Source organism: Scyliorhinus torazame, chromosome 5, assembly GCF_047496885.1.
Source record: "Scyliorhinus torazame isolate Kashiwa2021f chromosome 5, sScyTor2.1, whole genome shotgun sequence".
In the NCBI taxonomy this organism is placed as follows: Eukaryota; Metazoa; Chordata; class Chondrichthyes; order Carcharhiniformes; family Scyliorhinidae; genus Scyliorhinus; species Scyliorhinus torazame.
This window is the reverse complement of record NC_092711.1, coordinates 106,704,406-106,726,796: the sequence shown is the minus strand read 5'-3', so window position 1 is coordinate 106,726,796 and position 22,391 is coordinate 106,704,406. Positions and strand designations below refer to the sequence as shown.

The following is a 22,391-nucleotide window of genomic DNA, read 5'->3' as shown; positions in this document are numbered from 1 at the left end:
CCGTTGGGTGGGTCAGAAAGGAAAGCTTCAAATACACCCAGTTAGGCTCCAAATCTGAATAAGAAGCTCCTGGTCCTGGGTTCAAACCAGCGGTCACTATTGGGGCTCTTTCCGCTGAGCGGTTAACGACCGCCATCTTCAGAGGGGCAACTGTGTCGCGCAGCCAATCAGCGCCGCCCATTGTCAACAGTAAGTCCCGCCCTCACATTCTGATTGGTTGGTGGACCATCCCCAAAATCAGTCCTCCAGGCATTCCCTCATTTCCTATTGGTCAGCAGTTGCCGTCAATCACACGCCAAGCTGTGAACTGAGCCTGCGCAGTAAGCAGACCCTGGCAGGTGGGCGGGGAGCATTCAGAAACAATATCTGGTGTTTGGGGAACTTGCAGTTGTCAAACTTTCTGTTCATGTAACTTACGAAGCGACCCATGGAGTATCTTTCTTGCCGGTTTTTAATTCAGACATATGCATATGGGAGCTATCTCCAGAGAATAGTATACAGACTCCCTAAACAATACATTATTATACCTTCCGGTCGTCTTACAGGAAGGTAATTTACATATACCAATCAGAGGTTTGCATTTGTTTTTCGCCCATAATTACACAATCACAACTGGTGGTTCCAATTACCTCATTTGTCTCCCATGATTGTAGTTAACCAATTACAGCATCGATATGCTGACCTAATTGCAATACTAACAAGCACATGTCCATAATTATACTTTCCAATCAATACTAAGGCATATGCAGGCATGGGGAGAACGTGCGGACTCTGCACAAACAGTGACCCAAGCCGGGAATCGAGTCTTGGTCCCTGGCGCTGTGACGTAACAGTGCTAACCATTGTGCTACTACCGGGATTGATCAACTCAGCAGAAACAGACCCATTCAACATATTTCAGTCCTGGATGTGATTAACAGCAGAATTGAACCGTTGTAGTTAGTTGTGAATTCTTTGATGTTTCAGCAGGTTGGATGACTGAGTGAATCCCTTCCCACAATCGGAGCAGGTGAACGGCCTCTCCCCAGTGTGAACTCGCTGGTGTACAATGAGGTTATATGACTGTCTGAACCCAGTCCCACAGTGAGAGCACCTGAATGGTCTCTCCTGACGGTGAACATGTTGATGGCGCATCAGTACACCGGAACTTTTATAGCACTTCCCACAGTCTGGGCATTTAAACGGTCTTTTCCCAGTATGAACTCGCTGATGTGTCAACAGGTAGGATGAAGCAGTGAATCCCTTCCCACACTCTGAGCAGGTGAACGGTCTCTCCCCAGTGTGAACTCGCTGGTGTGACAGCAGGTGGGATGACTGAGTGAACCCCTTCCCACACTCGGAGCAGGTGAACGGTCTCTCCCCAGTGTGAAGGCGCTGGTGTGACAGCAGGTGGGATGACCTAACAAATCCCTTTCCACATGTGAAGCAGGTGAACAGCCTCTCTCCAGTGTGGCTACGCCGATGAATTTCCAGCTTGGATGGGTAACTAAATCCCTTACCACAGTCCCCACATTTCCATGGTTTCTCCATGGAATGACTGTACTTCTGTTTTGACAGGCCAGATGTTGGCAGAAATCTCATCCACCCAGAAAACGGTTTCTCCCCACTGTGAACAGTGCTTTTCAGTTCAATGTTCAAAATCCGATGATATTCAGGTTACAAAAATTTCAGCGACTGTCACGTTTTGACGGAATGATTAGGCTGAGTTTCCAGACTGCAAGTCCTTCCCCTTCTTACATCCTGTGAAATTGATTTAAAACAAAGAAAAAGTGAGAAAGAAACCACAAAAACAGCTTCTGAAACTGAGCGAAATAAACTTGGTCATTTGTGGGGCCAGCACTCGGAAAAAAGTGACCTGGAAAACTGCTGGATTGTTGCAGAAGCCCAACTGGATCACTCATGTCCTTCAGGGAAGGGAGGCTGCCATCCAGTCTGGACTGACACAAGACGCTGGTCTCTGTGGGAGATGGAGGGAGAAGTGGGAAAAGCAGGGGTTGAAGGAGAAAGATCTATTTATCTACAACCAGACACAGTCTTCCAAACCCTCGGCCCCTACCACCTAGATGGACAAGAGTAGCAGGTTTATGTGAAGGACATCATCTCCAAGTTCCCCCCCAACTCATACATTGTCCTGACTTCTCTGACATCTAGTGCTGCATGAACAGAAATTTCCTCCAATTAAATATTGGAAAGACTGAAGCCGTTGTCTTCAGTCCCCGTTTCAACTCTAGCTGCCAACTCCATCCCTTTCCCCAGCAACTTTCTGAAGCGGAAGAAGATGGGGAGAGCCTTAGTGTCATATCTGCCCAGAAGTTGATTTTCTGACTATATATCTGCACCATCACTAAGACTGCCTATTTCCACTTCAGTAACATCGTCTCACTTAACCACTGCCTCAGGTCATCTGCTTATTAAACTTATAAATATATAAACACAACTGTTACCTTTAAACTTGATTATTCGAACACACTCCTGGTCCACCTCCCACCTTCACCCCTACATAAAATTGAGACATGTACCGAGGTACAGTGAAAAGTATTGTTCTGCGTATCGTCCAGGCAGATCATTCCATAAATGAAAAACATAGGACATACGATAAATACATAGACATTGGGTGAAGCATATGGAGTATTGTATATTACAGAGTATAATTTCCTCCAACCCTTTGAGATTACTGCGCCTGACAGCTGCCCCACATCCCCACTGGAGGCAGACATTGATCAGCAGGAGCCTGCAGCTTTGAACTCGGCGTGGAAGCAGGGGGTAAATGAGTAGTGGCAATACAGTCTAACACTCACAGCAATCTACAATCCACTTACATGACCGAATAGGGAGACAGAGTTTGGAAATGCTCAAAACATGACTCCAGTAAAATGCTCCACAAGAAAAAGGACATTGGTTTCCCTTCTGCAAGCCCCCTCCTTCTGACCAAGGAGTTTCCAGAATCCAGCCCGGTCAGTCCCGGAGAGAAATTCACAACATTCTCTCCTGCCAGGACAGGGAGCATCGCGCATGCGCCCTTAACCGGTAAAGATGGCGGTCGTTAAACCGGCTCCAACAAAAGTCTCGGAGGAGCCGCACGCGGGGCCCGGTAGTTTGGAATTCAGAATGAGGCCGAAACATGGTTTTTCAAGAAGTTTTCCCATTCCCCCGGCACACAATCAGCCCCATTCCTCTCCAGTCCTTTCTCACCCGAAAGCGCGGGTTCTAAACCCGTTAACCAAACTGCGCATGCTCCAATCACAGCAGTCTCCGCGCCTGCGCAGTCTCTCCTTGTAGGGAACATGGGTCACATTCTGACACGCTGTGAATGATGGGTAATCGTTCCATATAGCAATCTTGGTGAAGTCTAAATTATCGTTTGTGATCTGATTAGCTAAAGGGCTCAGATAGGAAATTAGTAATTAATTGTTTGAAAAGTCCCAGTGGATTGGTTCTATACCATAGTGCTGTCCTGGATATAATTGTTTTCCATTTTTTAATTTTATTTAGTGTACCCAATTTATTTTTTCCAATTAAGGGGCAATTTAATCCACCAAACCTGCACATCTTTTGGGGTGTGCGGGTGAAACATGGGGAGAATGTACAAACTCCACACAGACAGTGACCCAGGGCCGGGATTCGAACTTAGGTCCTCAGCGCCACAGCCCCAGTGCTAACCACTGCGCCACATGCCACCCCGTCCTGGATATAACATTAGAAGCTAGTCAAATTTGAAACAACTCGTGAGTGATCAGGTGGGATGAATGAATCTTTGTCCACACGCACAATATTTAAGCAGCCTCTCACCAATCACAATGCACCAATCGCTTAACAAATCTATTGATGTTTTGAAGCTGGAGTGTTAACTGCGAAGTATTTGAACAGTCTGCCTCCAGTGTGACTGTGCAGATGTTAGTAAGTGTGAAAACTGAATTATTTTTTTTCTGCATACAACTGGCCTTTCTGCATTATGATTGTATCAACCCAATGAATAACTGAGTACCATCCCAGTCTTCAGTAACTACAGCATGTTTTATACAGTGCCTTCGTCACAGTAAAATGTTGCAGGTGTTGTTAACAATTCGCACATCTACTTTGTTGATTGTTCAATACCCCTATACCTGGGTCTTTAATTTGATCCCTGGAACAATGTCAAAATGAATTTATTCATCAGTCACTCTGATTCCCTTTCTGCTGCTTCGCTAACTACAGTTTCTTCCAATCAGTACATTTCAGATAACAGGAAGCCACTTACACAGATGCATTGTAATGATGTGGAGATGCCAAAATAGATACGTAGAAGATAGGAGCAGGATGAGGCCTTTTGGCCCTTCGAGCCTGCTCCACCATTCATCACGATTTTGGCTGATCATCCAACTCAATAGCCTAATCCTGCTTTCTCCCCATAGCCTTTGACCCATTCTCCCCAAGTGCTATCTAGCCGCCTCTTCAATATATTCAAAGTTTTAGCATCAACTACTTCCTGTGTTAATGAATTCCACAGGCTTACCACTCTTTGAAGAAATGTCTCCTTATATCTGTCCAAAATGATTTACCCTGAATTCTCAGACTGTGACCCCTGGTTCTGGAATCACCCATCATTGGTAACACCTTCCCTGCATCTACCCTGTCTAGTCCTGTTAAAATTTTATAAGTCACTATGAGATCCCCCTCATTCTTCTGAACTCCAACAAGGGCGGCACGGTAGCATTGTGGATAACACAATTGCTTCACAGCTCCAGGGTCCCAGGTTCGATTCCGGCTTGGGTCACTGTCTGTGCGGAGACTGCACATCCTCCCCGTGTGTGCGTGGGTTTCCTCTGGGTGCTCCGGTTTCCTCCCACAGTCCAAAGATGTGCAGGTTAGGTGGATTGGCCATGATAAATTGCCCTTAGTGTCCAAAATTGCCCTTAGTATTGGGTGGGGTTACTGGGTTATGGGGTTAGGGTGGAGGTGTTGACATTGGAGAGGGTGCTCTTTCCAAGAGATGGTGCAGACTCGATGGGCTGAATGGCCTCCTTCTGCACTGTAAATTCTATGATATAAGAACAATCCCAACCTAGTTAATCTCTCCTCATATGACAGTCCCACCACCCCTGGAATCAGTCGGGTAAACCTTCGCTGCTCTCCTTCGAAATCAACAACATCCTTCCTCAGGGAGGGTGACTATAACTGCACACAATACTCCAAGAACCTGTATATTTGCAGCAACATATCCCTGCTTCTATACTCGAAATCTCTCGCAATGAAGGCCAACATACCATGAGCTTTCTTTACCACCTGCTGCACCTGCATGCTCACCTTCAGTGACTGGTGCACAAGGACACCCAGGTCCCACTGCACACTCCCCTCTCCCAATTTACAACCATTCAGATAGTAAGCTACCTTCCAGTTTTTGCTTCCAAAGTGAATAACCTCACACTTATATCCAAATTATACTGCATCTGCCATTGATTTGTCCACTCGCCCAACCTGTCCAGATCATGCTGTAGGATCCCTGCATCCTCGTCACAATTCACCCTCCCACCTAACTTGGTATCATCTGCAAACTGTGAGATGTTACATTTTGTTGCCTCATCCAAATCATTAATATATATTGTTCTGCATTTCTCTTTTTGAAATGAATGGTTCCTGCCTCGACCAACCTTTCAGGCAGTGAGTACCAGATGCCCATTACCCTCTGGTGAAAAAGCTTTCCTCAAATTCCCTCTAAATCTCTTGCCCCTGACCATAAATCTGTGCCCCCTGGTTATTGACCCCTCACCAGCAGCACAGTAGCACTGTTGCTTCACAGCTCCAGGGTCCCAGGTTCGATTCCTGGCTTGGGTCACTGTCTGTGTGGAGTCTGCATGTTCTCCCCGCATCTGCGTGGGTTTCGTCCGGGTGCTCCGGTTTCCTCCCACAAGTCTCGAAAGAAGTGCTGTTGGGTAATTTGGACATTCTGAATTCTCCCTCTGTGTACCCCAACACACGCCTGAATGTGGCGACTCGGGGCTTTTCACAGTAACTTCATTGCAGTGTTAATGTCAGCCTACTTGTGACAACAAAGATAAAGATTATTATTGTACTGTGGGGAAAAGTTTCCTCCTATCTACCCTATTTCCTTTATAATTCTGTACACTTCAATTATATTCCCCCTCAGCCTTCACTGCTCGTAAAACAGCCCAGGCAACATCCTGGTGACTCTCCTCTGCAACCTTTCTAGTGCAATCACATCCTTCCCATTGTGTGACTCAGTGTCAGTTTCTTTTTTCAATAAAGGGGCAATTTAGCGTGGCCAATCCACCTACCCTGCATATCTTTGGGTTGAGGGAGTGAGACCCACGCAGAAACGTGGAGAATGTGCAAACTCCACACGGACAGTGACCTGCGGCCAGTATTGTACCAGGGTCCTCGGTGCCGTGAGGCAGCAGTGCTAACTGCTACATCAGCGTGTGCCCCTCAGTGTCAGTTTCTGTCTAATTTGTCAGTTGATGTTTCTGAGAATTTTTTTGGGACACTCTCCTACATTAATGGTCTGATTGTTTTAAATCACATTGTAACAGACTGGGGAAGTCAGGATTAAAATAATATCTGACTAAATGGAGTTAGGCCACAGATCAGCCATGAATTCGATGAATAAGAGAACAGGCTTGAGGGGGATAAATGACCTCCTCCTGTTCCCATGTCCCTAATAAACATGGACTCAAACACCAGCTGGTGAATGGAAAGTGATGGGAGAGCTGGGGAAGAGACTGGGGAAGTGGCTTCAGCACTGGAGCAGAGTTAGAGAGTGGGTGAAGTCTCAGGTAATACTACACAGGAACTGGTTAGGTGGGGTTACTGGGATAAAGGGGGATAAGATGGAGGCATGGGGCTTGAGTAGGGTGCTCTTTCCAAGGGCCGGTGCAGACTCATGGGCTGAATGGCTTTCTTCTGCACCGTAAATTCGATGATTCTATGAACTGGAGTAGGTTGTTCAGCCGTTTGAGTTTGTTCTGCCATTCAGTTAGACCCTGGATGATCAATTATTCTCTCTTAACCTGCAGAACAAATAACTGAATAGTTAATTCCAGTTGATTATAGTGATTAACAGCAGCAGACACTAACCACAACTATCAGAATGAACATGGGTCAGTCCTGGATGTGATTACCTGATCAATGACAGGAGAATCTACCTTCAGAAGTTACTTGTGAACTCGCATGTGTCTCATGAGGTTTTGTGACTGAGTGTATCTATTCCCACACATGGAGCAGATGAACGGCCTCTCCCCGGTGTGAACTCGCTGGTGTGTCAGGAGGTCAGTTGAATTAGTGAATCCCTTTCCACACATGGAACAGATGAATGGCTTTTCCCCAGTGTGACCACGCTGATATTTCAGCAGGTGTGATGAACTGCTGAATCCCTTCATACACACAGAGCAGGTGAACAGCCGCTCGCCAGTGTGAATTCGTTGGTGTGTGCGAAGGTTGAATGATCGATTAAATCCCTTCCCACACACGGTGCAGGTGAACGGTCCCTCCCCAGTATGACTGCGCTGAGGAGTTTCCAGTTGGGATGGAGAATGGAATTCCTTCCCACAGTGCCCACATTTCCACAGTTTCTCTATGGTGTGGATGTCCTTGTCTCTTTCCAGGTTGGATGATTTCACACCTGTAGATTTCAAATATCCTGTAAAAGGAGTTTACAAACATCACTGTCAGTACAGGATAGAAATTCAGAACAAACATTTCTAGTTTTGACAGTTTTCTTCACTTGTTCTTGTAAAGCAGTAAATCACCGTCCCACTCCCTCTTCTTCCTGCGGTGCTGGAATCCAAAACACAGGGAGACCACCCATTGCACATTTTATCGGGTTACCCTGTATTTGAATCCACAGTGCCAGGCTGCATGGTGTCTGGATGCTGTTTAACCCGCACAATGGATCAGTGCAGCACCATTTCCAACTGTTCTGGCTGCCAACCAGCCCATTCCCTGGACTCAAGAGTTCTGGCAGCATCCCACCCAATAATGTACACCTGCTCCTGCGGCTTCAAGCAGGCTGCCCCTTAATTTTTTCTGTGCAGAGTGAAAATACAATCAATCGTTTTCTCTCCTGGTCACTGGAGCCCCGAAGCGCCGCCCACCCTGCTGCTCCACAAGATGGCCCGACATGAAGCAAACAAGCCCGGGAGCTGCAAACCCGGGATCTGCGGGTTCTTTTTGGGGGTTTGGGTCCTCCAGTGGGTGTTTGTGAATCCTCCCCGTCCATCTGCCAGGGTTTCCTTTCTTGCCAGAGATCAGAGTCCTCATTGATTTGAGTGCAAAGTGTAAGCTCTTATTTATTATCCCCCTCCCCCATCCTCTGATGTGAACCATCCTCCAGTGGCTGAAGCAGGATGGTGCCAGTTAACCTGGGCCTGTTCCCGGGAGGGAGGGAGAAGCCCCACAGCTGCAAACCAGGGAGCTGACAATGATTGTGAAGGGTTTGCGGATCCACAAAGTGTTTCCAAATCCTCCCACCCACCAACCAACCACCTGACCACCTGACGCTGACTCCGCTTTTCCAGGACAAAGGACTCTCTCCTCGAGGCCAACACTGGAATTGCGCATGCTCCAAACTCCGTCCCCGCGCCTGCGCACAGTTGTCTAGCTCCAGCATGCGCCACTTCACAATGCCCGGGAAGTGATTGGCGGCAGCTCCGGACCAATAGAGAGAGGGGGCGGGTTGGAGGACCGACCGAGAGCGGCTGGTCTTCCAACCAATCAAAGTGAATGAGGGGCGGAGCCGTTGTGATTGAAGCATGCGCAGTATGGGTAATGGCGATGGAGAAGAGCTGTGTTTTCAGATCTGAAATCTGTGAGAGGCATTTAACAATATGGAGGGAGCGAGAGACCGCGGGGGTGGGCGGAAACGTTGTGTAAAGTTGTTGCAATCGCAAACCTCGGAAATGTTTACGGGACCCCGTTTGTACCGGGCGGGGCTGCAGCTCCTCAGTTCGGCTCGGGTTAACGGCCGCCATCTTTATTGGATGTGCATTAGGGCGCATGCGCGTTTGCCATCTTTGTGGGGGGAGGAGCTTGTTTCCCATTGTTCAGAATGGAGACAACTTGTCCATCAAATTGGATTAGTCTTTGAGTCCCAGTATCTTATTGATGATGCAAAGCGGTGGCAGAGATGGAAAGAAAAGGAATCAAATCCTGCTCTCCGGATTTCACTGTCTTATTAGACATTCTGTCCCATGTGTCCAAAGCTCTGCGGCTCTGTTCAGCCACATGAAGACCCAGGGCAGAAACTCGCAATCCTGAGTCAACATCACCCTCAAATCAGAAGACTGCTGAGAACAAGAGGGACAGTTTGCAGGCGGGGGGTGGTGGGTGGGGGCGGTGCATGAGCTATCATCCTGGACCAGGGAGCAGGAGGGGAGAATGTAGTGAATTTCTATCCTGGACAGATGGTGATTAATTTTGTAAACTCCTTTTACAGGGGATTAGTAGGGGAGGATTTACACACAGCAAACTCAAACCAGGAGAAACGTTTATCTTTCCTGAATTTCATTTCTGGACTGACGGTGATGCCTTTGTAAACTTCTTTCACAGAGACTTAGAAAGGGATTCGCAGACAGGAAACTCACAACCAATCCTCACATCAAATTCTAGCAGCACCATTCGAGTTATCAGGACCTGGAGTTTATCGACCTTTGTGTGTGAGCATTGAGTTCAGATCATTATCACTCACTGTGTAAAATTTCTTCCTCATATCTCCCCAGTAGATCTTGCTCATGATCATAAATCTGTGTCCCATAATCCTTTTACAATCTGCTAATGAATAGCTTTTCTTTATCTTTTGCTGGGTTTGCTGTTGTCATGTTGTCATTTCCGGTGCCTGGGTCGCTGCCGGGTGGTCCGTCCAGATTTCACTCCATCTTTGTGTATTTGTAGTGGTTGAATCAGTTTGGACCAGTCCATTTTCGGATCCAGTTCACAATTGAAATAAACTCTTCCAAAATTAATTGATTTGTATCCAGGTCTGGGATGGATCCCAACAATTTTTTACAAATGCCACATAATAATAATCCTTGTTATTGCCACATTCTTTATTATTAGCACGGCAATGAAGTTACTGTGAAAATCCCCTGGTTGCCACACTATGGCCCCTGTCTGGTACACTGAGGGAGAGTTCAGAATGTCCAATTCACCTGATGAGCACATGTTTCGGGACTGTGGGAGGAAACCGGAGCACCGGAGGAAACCCACACAAACACAGGGAGAACGTGCAAACTCCGCACAGACAGTGACACAAGCCGGGAATCGAACCTGAGTCCCTGCCGCTGTTAAGCAACAGTGCTAACCACTGGGCTACCGTGATGCCCATCGTCTGAGTTAGGGGCATAGACATTCAGCAGTACCATCAATGTACCTGCCAATGACCCACTGACCACCACGTATCTCCCATTAGTATCCACAACGATCCTGGTGACCGAAAGAGGAATCTGTTTATTGATTAGAATTGCAGCACCTCGAGCCCTTCGTCAAAGCCCGAGTGAAACACTTTGCTCACCCCTCCGCAGTCTGCTCTATTTTTTTAAATATCGATTTAGAGTACCCAATTATTTTTTCCAATTAAGGGGCAATTTAGTGCAGCCAATCCACCTAACCTGCACATCTTTGGGCTGTGGGGGAGAAGCCCACGCAGACACGGTGAGAATGCGCAAACTCCACACAGACAGTGATGTGGGGCCGGGTTCGCACCTGGGACCTCGGCGCTGTGGGATAGCAATGCTAACCACTGCGCTACTGTGCAGCCCTGGTCTGATCTCGAACCCACAAGTTCACTGGAACACTCTCACTCGAGTCGAGTGTGAGTGTATCGTTTTTTTTTTTCAGTCATACTCATCTTGAAAATATTTTCCTACAGACAAACATTTCTTCTTCTGCATTCACAGGCCAATGATATTCAGGTCCTGATGAATGGAGTGACTCTGTTAAATCTTTGATGTGAATTCGATTTGAGTTTCCATCTATAAATGCTTCCCTTGTAATATCCTGTAAAAGGAGTTTACAAAAGTCATCACTAGGGGCAGGTACGGTGGCTCAGTGGTTAGCCGAGGACCCGGGTTAGATCCCAGCCCCAGGTCACTGTCCATATGGAGTTTGCACATTGTCCCCGTGTCTGTGTGGGTCTCACCCCCACAATCCAAAAAGATGTGCAGTGTAGGTGAATTGGCTTCGCTAAAATGACACCTGAATTGGGGGGGAAAATGAATTGGATACTCTTTTTTAAAAATATATTTTTATTCTCCTTTATCATATTTTCTTCCAAATTTACACCCACCAACAATAAACAATAAGCAGTAACGAAGACAATATCAATCCCCAAATCAACAATAACAATCTCATCCTCCCACCAAACCCCCAAACAGCATCCCGCATGTTAGTGAACAAAAAGGAATTAGGAATCAACCATAGTCACCATTATCACATACAGTCCCCCTCCTCCCAACACCCCCCGCCCACCTCCATAATGTTCGATGCTATCCAATTCTTGAAAGTGCATAATGAATAATGCCCATGAATTGTAGAACCCCACCATCCTTCCCCTCAGTTCAAACTTAACATTCTCAAGAGTCAGGAATTGCAGCAGTCCCCCCGCCACGGCACAGGGTGGAGAGGTTGATCTCAACCCCAACAGGATCCGCCTTCGGGGATCAACGAGGCTCCCGAGGGCCCGGGTCCAGTTTCACGTGCACCACTTTAGAGATTACCCTAAAAACCTCCTTCCAGTAATCCTCCAGCTTTGGTCAGGATACCAAAACATATGAATGTGATTCCCCCTTCCCCCCCCCCCGTGCAACATTCACACACATCTTCTACCCCCTCAAACAGCCAGCTCATCCTTGCCCTCGTGAGCTGCACTCTGTATACCACCTTTAGCTGTATCAGCCCCAACGTCATGCACGAGGTGGAGGCGTTCACCCTCCGGAGCACCTCACACCAGAAACCCTCCTCCATACCCTCTCCCAAGTCTTCCTCCCACTTTGCTTTGATCTCTTCTAGTGGTGCCTTCTCCTCTTCCAAAATAGCCCCGTAAACTGCCGACACTACCCCCTTCTCCAGTCTCCCTGTCGTCAGCACCTCTTCTAGCAATGTGGAGGCCGGCTCCACCTGGAAGCTCTGTATCTTGTTCCTGCCAAAATCGCGAACCTGCATGTATCTAAACATTTCCCCCTGCTCCAGCCCATACTTTGCTCCCAGCTCCTTCAATCCTGAAAACCGACCCCCAAGAAACAAATCTTTTAGTGTCTTAATCCCCTTCTCCTCCCATTTCTGAAAATTTCCATCCCACTTCCCTGGCTCAAATCTGGTTCCCCCAAATCGGCATTTCCCTTGACCCTGCCCCCAACCCGAAGTGTTGGCGAAACTGCTTCCAAATTCTCAATGAAGCTATTATTACCGGACTCCCTGAGTATTTCCCCGGGGCCATCGGGAGCAACGCTGTTGTTAGCGCCTTCAATCCCGACCCCCGACACAAACGTTCCTCCATTCTGACCCACTGGGAATCAACCCCTCAGACCCAGCTCCGTACCTTCTCCACATTCGCCGGCCAGTAATAATACATCAGGTTCAGAAGACCCAAACCCCCTGCCTGCCTTCCCCTCTGTAGCAGCACCTTTCTAACTCTGGCCACTTTCCCTCCCCATATGAACAAGGTAATTATTCCGTAAAACTCTCCAAAAAATGCCTTTGGCAGGAAAATCGGCAGGCATGGAAAATAAACAGAAATCGCGGCAACTCGTTCATTTTAACCGCCTGTACCCGACCCTCCAGTGACAGAACCCCCCCCCCCAATCCCGAGCACCATGCACCCCCAGATATCTAAAGTGAGACCCTGCCTTACGGAATGCCAACCCCCCCACCCCTGCCCACACCCCCGGCTGAAACACCACAAAATACTCACTCTTTAGATTTAATTTGTACCCCAAGAAAGACCCAAACACCCGAAGCAGCTCCAATATTCCCCCTCTTGACACACTCGGTTCCGACACATATAATAACAAGTTGTTGGCATACAAGGGCACCCTATGCTCTATTCACCCCCCTGCACAATCCCTTTCCATACCCCCAAATCTCTTAACGCGATGGCCAACGGCTCAGTCGCGAGTGCAAACAGCAGGGGGACATAGGACATCCCTGCCTAGTCCCACGGTGGAGAGAAAAGTATCTCGAGCTGATGTTTGTTGTGCGGACACTAGCCCCGGCTCCTTATACAGTAGCTTTACCCAGTCCACAAATCGTGGACCAATCCCAAACCGCTCCAGAACTGCTATCAAGTGCCCCCATTCTACTTGGTCAAACGCTTTCTCGGCGTCCACTGCCACAACCACCTCTGTTTCCTTCCCCTCCGCTGGTGCCATAACCACGTTCAATAGCCTCCTAACGTTTGAAAAGAGCTGCCTCCCTCTCACAAACCCTGTTTGATCTTCACCTATCACCTTCAGGAGGCACTCCTCCTGCCTACCTGCCAGTACCTTCGCTAATACCTTTGAGTTCACGTTTAAAAGTGATATGGGCCGAAACAACCCACACTCCGTCGGATCCTTATCTTTTTAAAAAATCTAGAGTACCCAATTCATTTTTTCCAATTAAGGGGCAATTTAGCATGTTCGATCCACCAACCCTGCACATCTTTGGCTTGTGGGGGCGAAACCCACGCAAACACAGGGAGAATGTGCAAACTCCACACTGACAGTGACCCAGTGTCGAGATCGAATCATGGACCTTGGCACCGTGAGACTGCAGTGCTACCACTGCGCCACCGTGCTGCCCTGGATCCTTTTCTTTTTTAAGCAACTATGCCTGCCCCAAAGTTTGTGGTAACACCTCCTTGCCTATCGCCTCCTCAAACATCCCCACCATCAGGGGTACCAGCTTATCCTTGAAGTTTTTATAATATTCCACCGGAAACCCATCTGGCCCTGCCACCTTCCCCGACTGCATCCTCCCAATCGCATCTTTTATCTCCTGCTCCACTATCACTCCTTCTAATGTCGCCCTGTCCCCCTCCCCTAACCTCGGGTACTCCAACCCATCTTGAAATTCCTGCATCTCCCGGTCTCCCCCAGGTGGCTCTGACCTGTACAACCTCTCATAGAATTCCTCAAAGACCTTGTTAATCTGATCCGGAGCCACCAACTTCCCTGCCCTGTCCCTCACCTGAACAATTTCCCTTGCCGCCGCCTCCCTCTGAAGCTGACCCGTTATATACGCCCTGCCATCTCTCCGTGCTCGTAAATTGCCCCCTTGCTCGCCTCAGTTGGCGCACCACCTTCCTGGTAGATAGTCGGTCAAAGCTCGCCTGTAGTTCCTTCCTCTTTTTCAATTTCGCTGAGTCCGCATCTTCAGCATAACTCCTATCTACCTCCAACATCTCATCTATTACCCTCTGCCACTCCAACCTCTCCTCTTTCTTCACCCTGCACCTTAAACAAGATCACCTCACCCCTCACCACCGCCTTTAGAACCTACCAGACAACTGCCTTTGACACCTCAGGAATTGGGTACTCTAAATGTATTTTTTTTTTATTATTAAAAAAACCCCAAAAGCCATCACTGTCAGTCCAGGATAGAAATTCTGAACAGACAATTCGAGTTTCTCTCGAAATGTTTTACCCGTCCCACACACTCTCCCTCCTCCCTGGGCTGAAATCCAAACCCATCTCACCACCTGCACCATTTCTTTCCTCCACTCCCAGTTTTTTCCCTCCCTCTCCTCTGCCTGGGTTCAGTTCTGCAGCTCCTGTCTGCAGACTGACAATAAAATCAATGGGTCTTATTGGGGGTTTGGGGCCTCCAGCGGGTATTTGTGAATCCTCCCTGCCCATCTGCCAGGGTTTCCTTCCTTGCCAGAGATTAGAGTCCTCATTGATGATTTGAGCCCAAACTGGAACCACGCTAAATTGCTCAATTCGGAAAAAACAAATTTGTGAATGTTCGCGGCTCCACAAAGTGTTTCCCTCTCCTCTCCCCCATCTCCTTAACAGGTTGACGCATTTATTTGACGAAAAGAATGGTTTCTGGTGGCATGGTGGTACAGCGGTTAGCATTGCCGGGTTTGATCCCGGCCCCGGGTCACTGTCCGCGTGGAGTTCGCACATTCTCCCTGTATCTGCGTGGGTCTCACCCCCACAAACCAAAGATGTGCAGGGTAGGTGGATAAGGATGGATTCGCCAGGAGATGGCTGACATTTCAGGGGACATTAAATTAATAATGGACAGAGATATATGTCATGTGTTGTTACATGGTACAGATTGGATATATTATTTATGGTTCTGTAATACAGTAAATATTATTATTTCTCGTCTTGTAATATAAGACTGTAGCTACGTTATAGATTTCCAGTCATCTCTTCCCTCAGAGGGTTGTTAGTCTTTGGCTTTCTCTTCCACAGGGACCAGTTGTATCTGGGGGATCATTGAATATATTGAAGCACAAGTTGGACAGATATTTTATTGACAATGGAGTTAAGGGTTATGGGGAACAGGTAGGAAAATAGAGTGAAAGCTGAGATGAGGAGGGATTTTTTCCACTTGAGGATGTGGTGAAGTTTTGGAATTTTCTACCCCAGAGGAATGTGAAGCCTCAGTCATCAGGTATATTCAAGACAAATATTGATAGTTTTCTAGATATTGAAGATATCGAGGGATAGGGGTTTGTGTGGGAAATGGTGCTGAGGTAGATCGGCCAAGGATCTCATTGAATGGTTGAGCAGACTCAGTGGGCCGAATGGCCTACTCTTGCTCCTATTCTAATCTCTGTGTCCTGGTCAGGAAGCAGTGAGCTGAGCTTGGATCTGTCAATCAACATGAATCAGCACCTTCAGGAGAATTGGGAGGGTGAATATTAGATCCAGCAGAGTGAGAATGGAGGGAGATTGTGTGGGACGGAGATTTACAGCTTTTGGAGAACGAGAGAGGAAATAATGTTCCACAGGAACTAGAATTGTCTGTTCTGAATTTCTATCCTGTACTAACTGATGACTTTTATAAATTGTTTTCAAAGGATATTGGAAGAGGAGGAATTATAGACAGAAATCTCAAACATCACATCTTGATGTGACAAACTCACTCGATTCCTCCTTATCTGAATATCATCGGGCTCTGAACATCATCGGCGAGAAGGAGAAATGTTTGTCCGATCTGTCGGCTTCAAAAGATTTTAAATGTGAATGCGACTGGAATAGCACCAAGACCCACATAACACACACCCGAGTTAGAGTGTTCCAGTGAACTGACTGTGGAAAGAGCTTCAACTAGTTACACAGCCTGAAAAAACATCACGCCATTTACAGTGAGGAGAGACAGTGCACATGTTCTGTGTGTCGACAAGGCTTCCACTGACTGTCCAACCTTGAGAGACACGAGGAGACGCAAAACATGGAGAAACCGTGGAAATGTGGGGACTGTGGGAAGGGATTCAGAGTCCCATCTAAGCTGGAGATTCATCGACGCATTCACACTGGGGCGAAGCCGTTCACCTGCTTTCAGTGTGAGAAGGGATTCGCTCAGTTATCCATCCTGCAGACACACCAGCGAGTTCACACCGGGGAGAGGCCATTCACCTGCTCTCAGTGTGGGAATGGTTTCACTCGGTTATCCAGTCTGCAGACACACCAGCGAGTTCACACTGGGGAGAGGCCATTCCCCTGCTCTCAGTGCGGGAAAGGATTCACTCAGTCATCCGACCTGCAGAAACACCAGCGAGTTCACACTGGGGAGAGGCCGTTCACCTGCTCTCAGTGTGGGAAGGGATTCTCTTGGTTATCCAATCTGCAGAAACATCAACGAGTTCACATTGGGGAGACGTCATTCACCTGCTCTCAGTGTGGGGAAAGATTCAGTGATTTATTCAGCCTGCAGACACACCAGCGAGTTCACACTGGGGAGAAGCCGTTCACCTGCTCTCAGTGTGGGAAGGGATTTATTGATTCATCCATCCTGCGGAAACACCAGCGAGTTCACACTGGGGAAAAGCCATTCTCCTGCTCCGTCTGTGGGAGTGGATTCACACAGTTATCCAGTCTGCAGACACATCAGCGAGTTCACACTGGGGAGAGACCGTTCACCTGCTCCCTCTGTGGGAGTGGATTCACACAGTTATCCAGTCTGCAGACACACCAGAGAGTTCACACTGGGGAGAGGCCATTCACCTGCTCTTAGTGTGGGAAGGGATTACATAGAAACATAGAAAATAGGAGCAGGATGAGAGCATTTGGCCCTTTGCGCCTGCTCCGCCATTCATTATGATCATGGCTTATCATCCAACTTAATAGCTTAATCCCGATTTCCCAACTATGTCCTTTGATTCCCTTCGCTCTAAGTGCTATATCTAACTGTTTCCTGAAAACATACAATGTATTGGCCTCAACTATTTCCTGTGGTAACAAATTCCACAGACTCACCACTCTCTGGTTGAAGACATTTCTCCTCAATTCAGTCCTAAATGGTCTCCCCCGTATCCTCAGACTGCGACCTCTGGTTCTGTACACTCCCGCCATCAGGAAAATCTTTCCTGCATCTACCTTGTCAAGTCTTGTTAGAATATTATAGGATTCTATGAGCTCGCCCCCATTCTTCTGAACTCCAGCGAATACAATTCTAACTGATTCAATCTCTTATACGTCAGTCCCACCATCCCACAAATCAGTTTGGTAAACATTTGCTGCACTGCCTCGAGAGCAAGAACATCCTTCCTCAGATAAGGAGACCAAACTGCACACAACATTCTTATTGTACTCTAATCCGCTCGCAATGAAGGCGAGCATATCATTTGCCTTCTTTCCCGCCTGCTGTTTACCTTCAGTGACGTGTACGAGGATACCCAGGTTTCGTTGCACATTGCCCTCTCCTAATTTATGACCATTCAGTTAAGTCTACCTTCTTGCTACCAAACTGGATTACCTCGCATTTCTCCAAATGATACTGTATCTGCCATTCGTTTGCCCACTCACTTGACTTGTCCAAATCACACTGACGGATCTCTGCATCCTCCTCACAGCTCACCCTCCCAAGCAACTTGCGAAATCTCCAAATTTGCAGATATTGCATTTTTTTCCCTCATCTAAATCGTCAATATATAAGGTGGCGAAGTGGTTAGCACTGCTGTCTCACAGAGCTGAGGACCAGTGTTCAATCCTGGCCCCAGGTCACTGACCGTGTGGTGACATGTTCTCCAAGTGTCTGCGTGGGTGTCACCCCCATAACTCAAAGATGCTTTCCTCTGCGCGATTCTCTCGGTTTGCCTTCTGCAGTCACACCAGGGAGTTAATACTGGGGAGAGGCTGTTCACCTGCTCTCAATGTGCGAAGGGATTTTGTAATTCATCACACTTTCTGAGACACTAGCAAGTTCACAACTGATTACAGGGATTGGATTCTGCTTTTATTGTTTCTGTCCTCAAGTACATCCAGGACTGCAATTTGTTCTTTCTGTTGGTCAATGGGGATGGTCAGAGGGTATCTTTTTGCTGGACTGGCCGGTCTCATCGCTTCGTCTCCAGTGGTCTGATTTTCTCTGATCCTTCTTGCGAATATCTGGTTTCACATTTCACAAGGATCAAAGTGTGAAAGGGTGTTTGGAGGTTCGAAGATGTTTCATTCCCATTTCGGTTTGGAAACCCCTAAAATCATGCCACATTGCCATGAAGATGGGCTGTGGTGGTTACATGGTTCTTTTATTTAATTTATCTTGGTGCTTCTCACAGAAGAAAATTATTAGGGTATGAGGAGTAGGTTATCTGAGGTGCACTGGGAAACTACATTAAATAGTATGGTGGGAGACAGGCAATCACTAATATTTAAGGAATTATTCCAGATTTACACGGGGATCGGTTAGCTCAGTTGGCTGGATGGCTGGTTTGTGCTGAGTGACACAAACGGCACAGGTTAAATTCCCATACCGACTGAGGGTAGCCGTGGTCTGTGTCAGTATTTATGCTCCACATGATCTTCCACCCACCGCTCTACATCTCCCCCATCAGCATCTCCTTCTATTCCTTTCTCCCTCATGTATGTATTTAGCTTTACGTTCAATGTATTCCTGCTGTTCGCCTCAACCACTCGCTGTGGTAACTAGTTCCACATTCTCGCCACTCGCAGGGTAGAGGTTTCTACTGAAATTCCTATTGGATTATTAAATCCCTTCATAATCTTGAAAGACTTCCATTAGGTCACCATCGGTCTTCTCTTTTCCAGAAAAAAGCAGCCCCAGCCTTTCCCGAATGTTAAATGCTCTCAGTTCTGTATATTATGAATCTTTGTTGCACCTTATCCAGTGCCTCTATTTCCCTTTTCGAAATGGAGATCACCAATGTTGACAGTGCTCCCAGTGTAAGCTAACCATCGTTCTAATCAAGTTGGGCATTTCCACCGTGCTTTTCAATTCTATCCCTCTGGAATGGAACCCTATATATGGGCCCCACACTTTAGGAAAGTTGTGAAGTTCTTAGAGACGGTGTAGAGGACATTTACGAGAATGGCACCAGAGATGAGGGACTCCAGTTGGTTGGAGTGACTGGAGCAGCTGAATTTCTCTCCTGAGATCACAGCATCTGGAGGGTGGGGAATCGGGCCATTCAGCCCTTTGGGACCGTGTTGGCTCTCTGTGGAACAAGCCAGTCTGTCCATTTACGTTCTATCCCTGAATCCCTGTCGGTTTATTTCTCTCAGTGCCTGTCCAATTTCCGATTGAAATCCTTCCACCATCTCAGCATCTCCAACCTCATAGGCAGTAGGTTCCAGGTTGTTTCCACTCCCTTTACATGTACACAAGGCTGCTAGAGCACAGAGGAGTCTGTTTGGCAATTTTTCCCATGCCAGCTCTTTGTACAGCGACTCATTTAATCCCAGAGTTCGACTATTTTGTTTTCTTTCTCAGAATGCAACAAATTCCCTTTTGGAAGTTACAGTCCAATGAGATTCCAGCACCATTTATAGACAGTGCATTCCGAATCACAACAACTCGCTGTATTTTACTACAAATAATTGTGTATATGGTGCACCTGGAGTTTCACAGAGGATTCAAAATGGTTATTATACAAAATTAAGACCCAATCTTTATCAATGACTTTGGTGAGGACACCAAGTGTAATATATCCGGGTTTGCGGACAATTAGAACAAATGTACATTTCTATAAAACCTCTCACGACCACTGGACCTCCGAAAGTGTTTTGAAGCCAATGGAGTATTTTTGAAATATATTCACTGTTGTAATGTAGGAAGTTGCAAGTACGCATATGTAATCACATTTAGTTTTAAAATTGATACTTTCATAGTGTATTCACTGTCATTAGTAACAAGGTCAAGGAAGCCCTTTTATACCTCTAACATGTGGCTTCCTGCAGCCATTGAACCTTCTGTACCTTTTCAATATTAACTATGTATTGATTTCATCGCCAAAAACAATAATTAAGTTTACGTTTATTCAGTGGTGAACATTGATTATCATTAGTGAATTGGTGTATTCGGTAATTATTTTGTAAAGACTAGATCTTTATTTTTAAAAATAACATCATCGACCAAAATGTTTCCAGAAACTGCAGAACTATCAGAATTTGTTTGAAAAAATAAATTACTTGATACTTTTGAGAAGTTACGAGATGTGGTGATAAGCCTGTATATATTACATGTATTCGGCAGTGTAACCTCCCATGAGGTGGTGTCAGATATCAGTCAGGTGACATCTGGCTACCAGCAGAAGGTTGTAAGGAGTACACAAGGACAGTCGCACATAAGGATAGTTACATGATAGTCTAATGCAACTCTGTGATAACCTGGGCTGTATAGCATTCTGATCATTACCTTACCACGTGTACATTAATAAATCATCGTTCTGGCTAAGTCACCAGCGGTTCTGCAGAATCATTGCAAGACAGGCAGACAGTGCAGGGATTCCTCGTGGCCGTTCCCCTTCAAAACAAGTATACCATTTTGGATGCTGTTGGGGGGGATGACCTACCGGGGGAAGGCCATAGCGGCCAGGTCTCTTGCACTGAGTCTGGCTCTGGGGCTCAGAAGGGAAGGGGGAGAATAGAAAAGCAAAGTAGTCGGAGATTCAATGGTTAGGGGAATAGCTAAGTGATTCTGTGGTCGCGAGCGAGACTCCCGGAAGGTATGTTGCCTCCCGGGTGCCAGGGCTGTCTCGGATCGTGTCTTCAGGATCCTTAAGGGGGAGGGGGAGCAGCCAGAAGTCGTTGTGCACATTGGTACCAACGGCGTAGGTAGGAAAAGGGGTGTGGAGGTAATAAACGAGTTGAGTGAGTTAGGCTGGAAGTTAAAAGCCAGGACAGACAGAGTTGTCATCTCTGGTTTGTTGCCGGTGCCACGTGATAGCGAGGCTAGGAATAGGGAGAGAGTGCAGTTGAACACGTGGCTGCAGGAATGGTGTAGGAGGGAGGGCTTCAGGTATTTGGATAATTGGAGCGCATTCTGGGGAAGGTGGGACCTGTACAAGCAGGACGGGTTGCATCTGAACCAGAGGGGCACCAATATCCTGGGAGGGAGGTTTTCTAGTACTCTTCGGGAGGGTTTAAACTAATTTAGGCAGGGGAATGTGTTGCTCGTTTTAGCCTTAGTTTATTTATTCTTATTCTGTCACCTTTGCTCATGAGTCGCCAGGTATCTTTCTGATACCGCCACGTGGTTCAAGTCCAAGTAATGATTAATAATGCAACACACCGCTTAGTAAGAGTTAAATCAACGTTCATTTATTATATACAGCAATTAATACTTTTACAATAATCCTACTTCTAGACTACTACCTACCACTAAAGGCCAATACTTAACTTTGGAAATGGCCCACCAGGTCAGGGAAACGAATGGTCTTTCGAATTGGTTCTGAGCCTGCGAGATTCAAAAGCTGGTACAAGTCGATAGTCAGGAGCGCCTATCTGGTAGCGATCGCTGGAGTAACACTTACAGTTTCTTGTAGAAGGGTCTCGCAGGTTGTGAGCAGGAAGAGAAGGGTCGATTTGAACTTGGCCCCTATTCTTATAGTCCCCAGGGGCTTCCCGCCTCTCGGGGTGGACCTCGTACCTGGTTCCAAGTGATTGAACTTGGTCCCAATCACTTGGTTCGATATGCTCCAGTAATGGGGTGATTCCTTGATCGGGGGGGGGGGGGGGGGGGGGGGCAGTCATTTGCCTTTCTTTGTGTCAGCCCCTGCTGGCGCCGAAAGATCTGGGTCAGCTTTCAATTGCTAATTTGTAGCAATTGTTCCCGGGGATGGCTGATTAAAATGCAGATGGCTGGGTTGTTGTGATGTTGATGGTGGCAGGTATCGGTCTGGACTGACGTCCCCAGAGGCGAATACACTGTTTTACCTGCAGCTGTCCTTTTGAGTCCTGTTTGCTGATTTTCCCATCAGCCTCTTTCATTCGCCATTTTAAATCGGGGTT

At 47.1% G+C, this 22,391-nt stretch overlaps 1 protein-coding gene and 1 long non-coding RNA gene across 2 annotated transcripts in view; one reads left to right on the top strand and one right to left on the bottom strand.

The window, feature by feature from the left end:
* The window catches only part of LOC140421597 (uncharacterized), a 138,939-nt gene that overhangs the window by 75,694 nt on the left and 40,854 nt on the right, over positions 1 to 22,391 (bottom strand). The gene's annotated exons all lie outside the window — the stretch shown is intronic.
* Positions 8,755 to 20,839, top strand: LOC140421606 (uncharacterized). Its single transcript, XR_011946933.1, has 3 exons — positions 8,755 to 8,800; positions 9,541 to 9,647; positions 16,001 to 20,839. It is a non-coding gene; the product is annotated as an uncharacterized lncRNA (long non-coding RNA).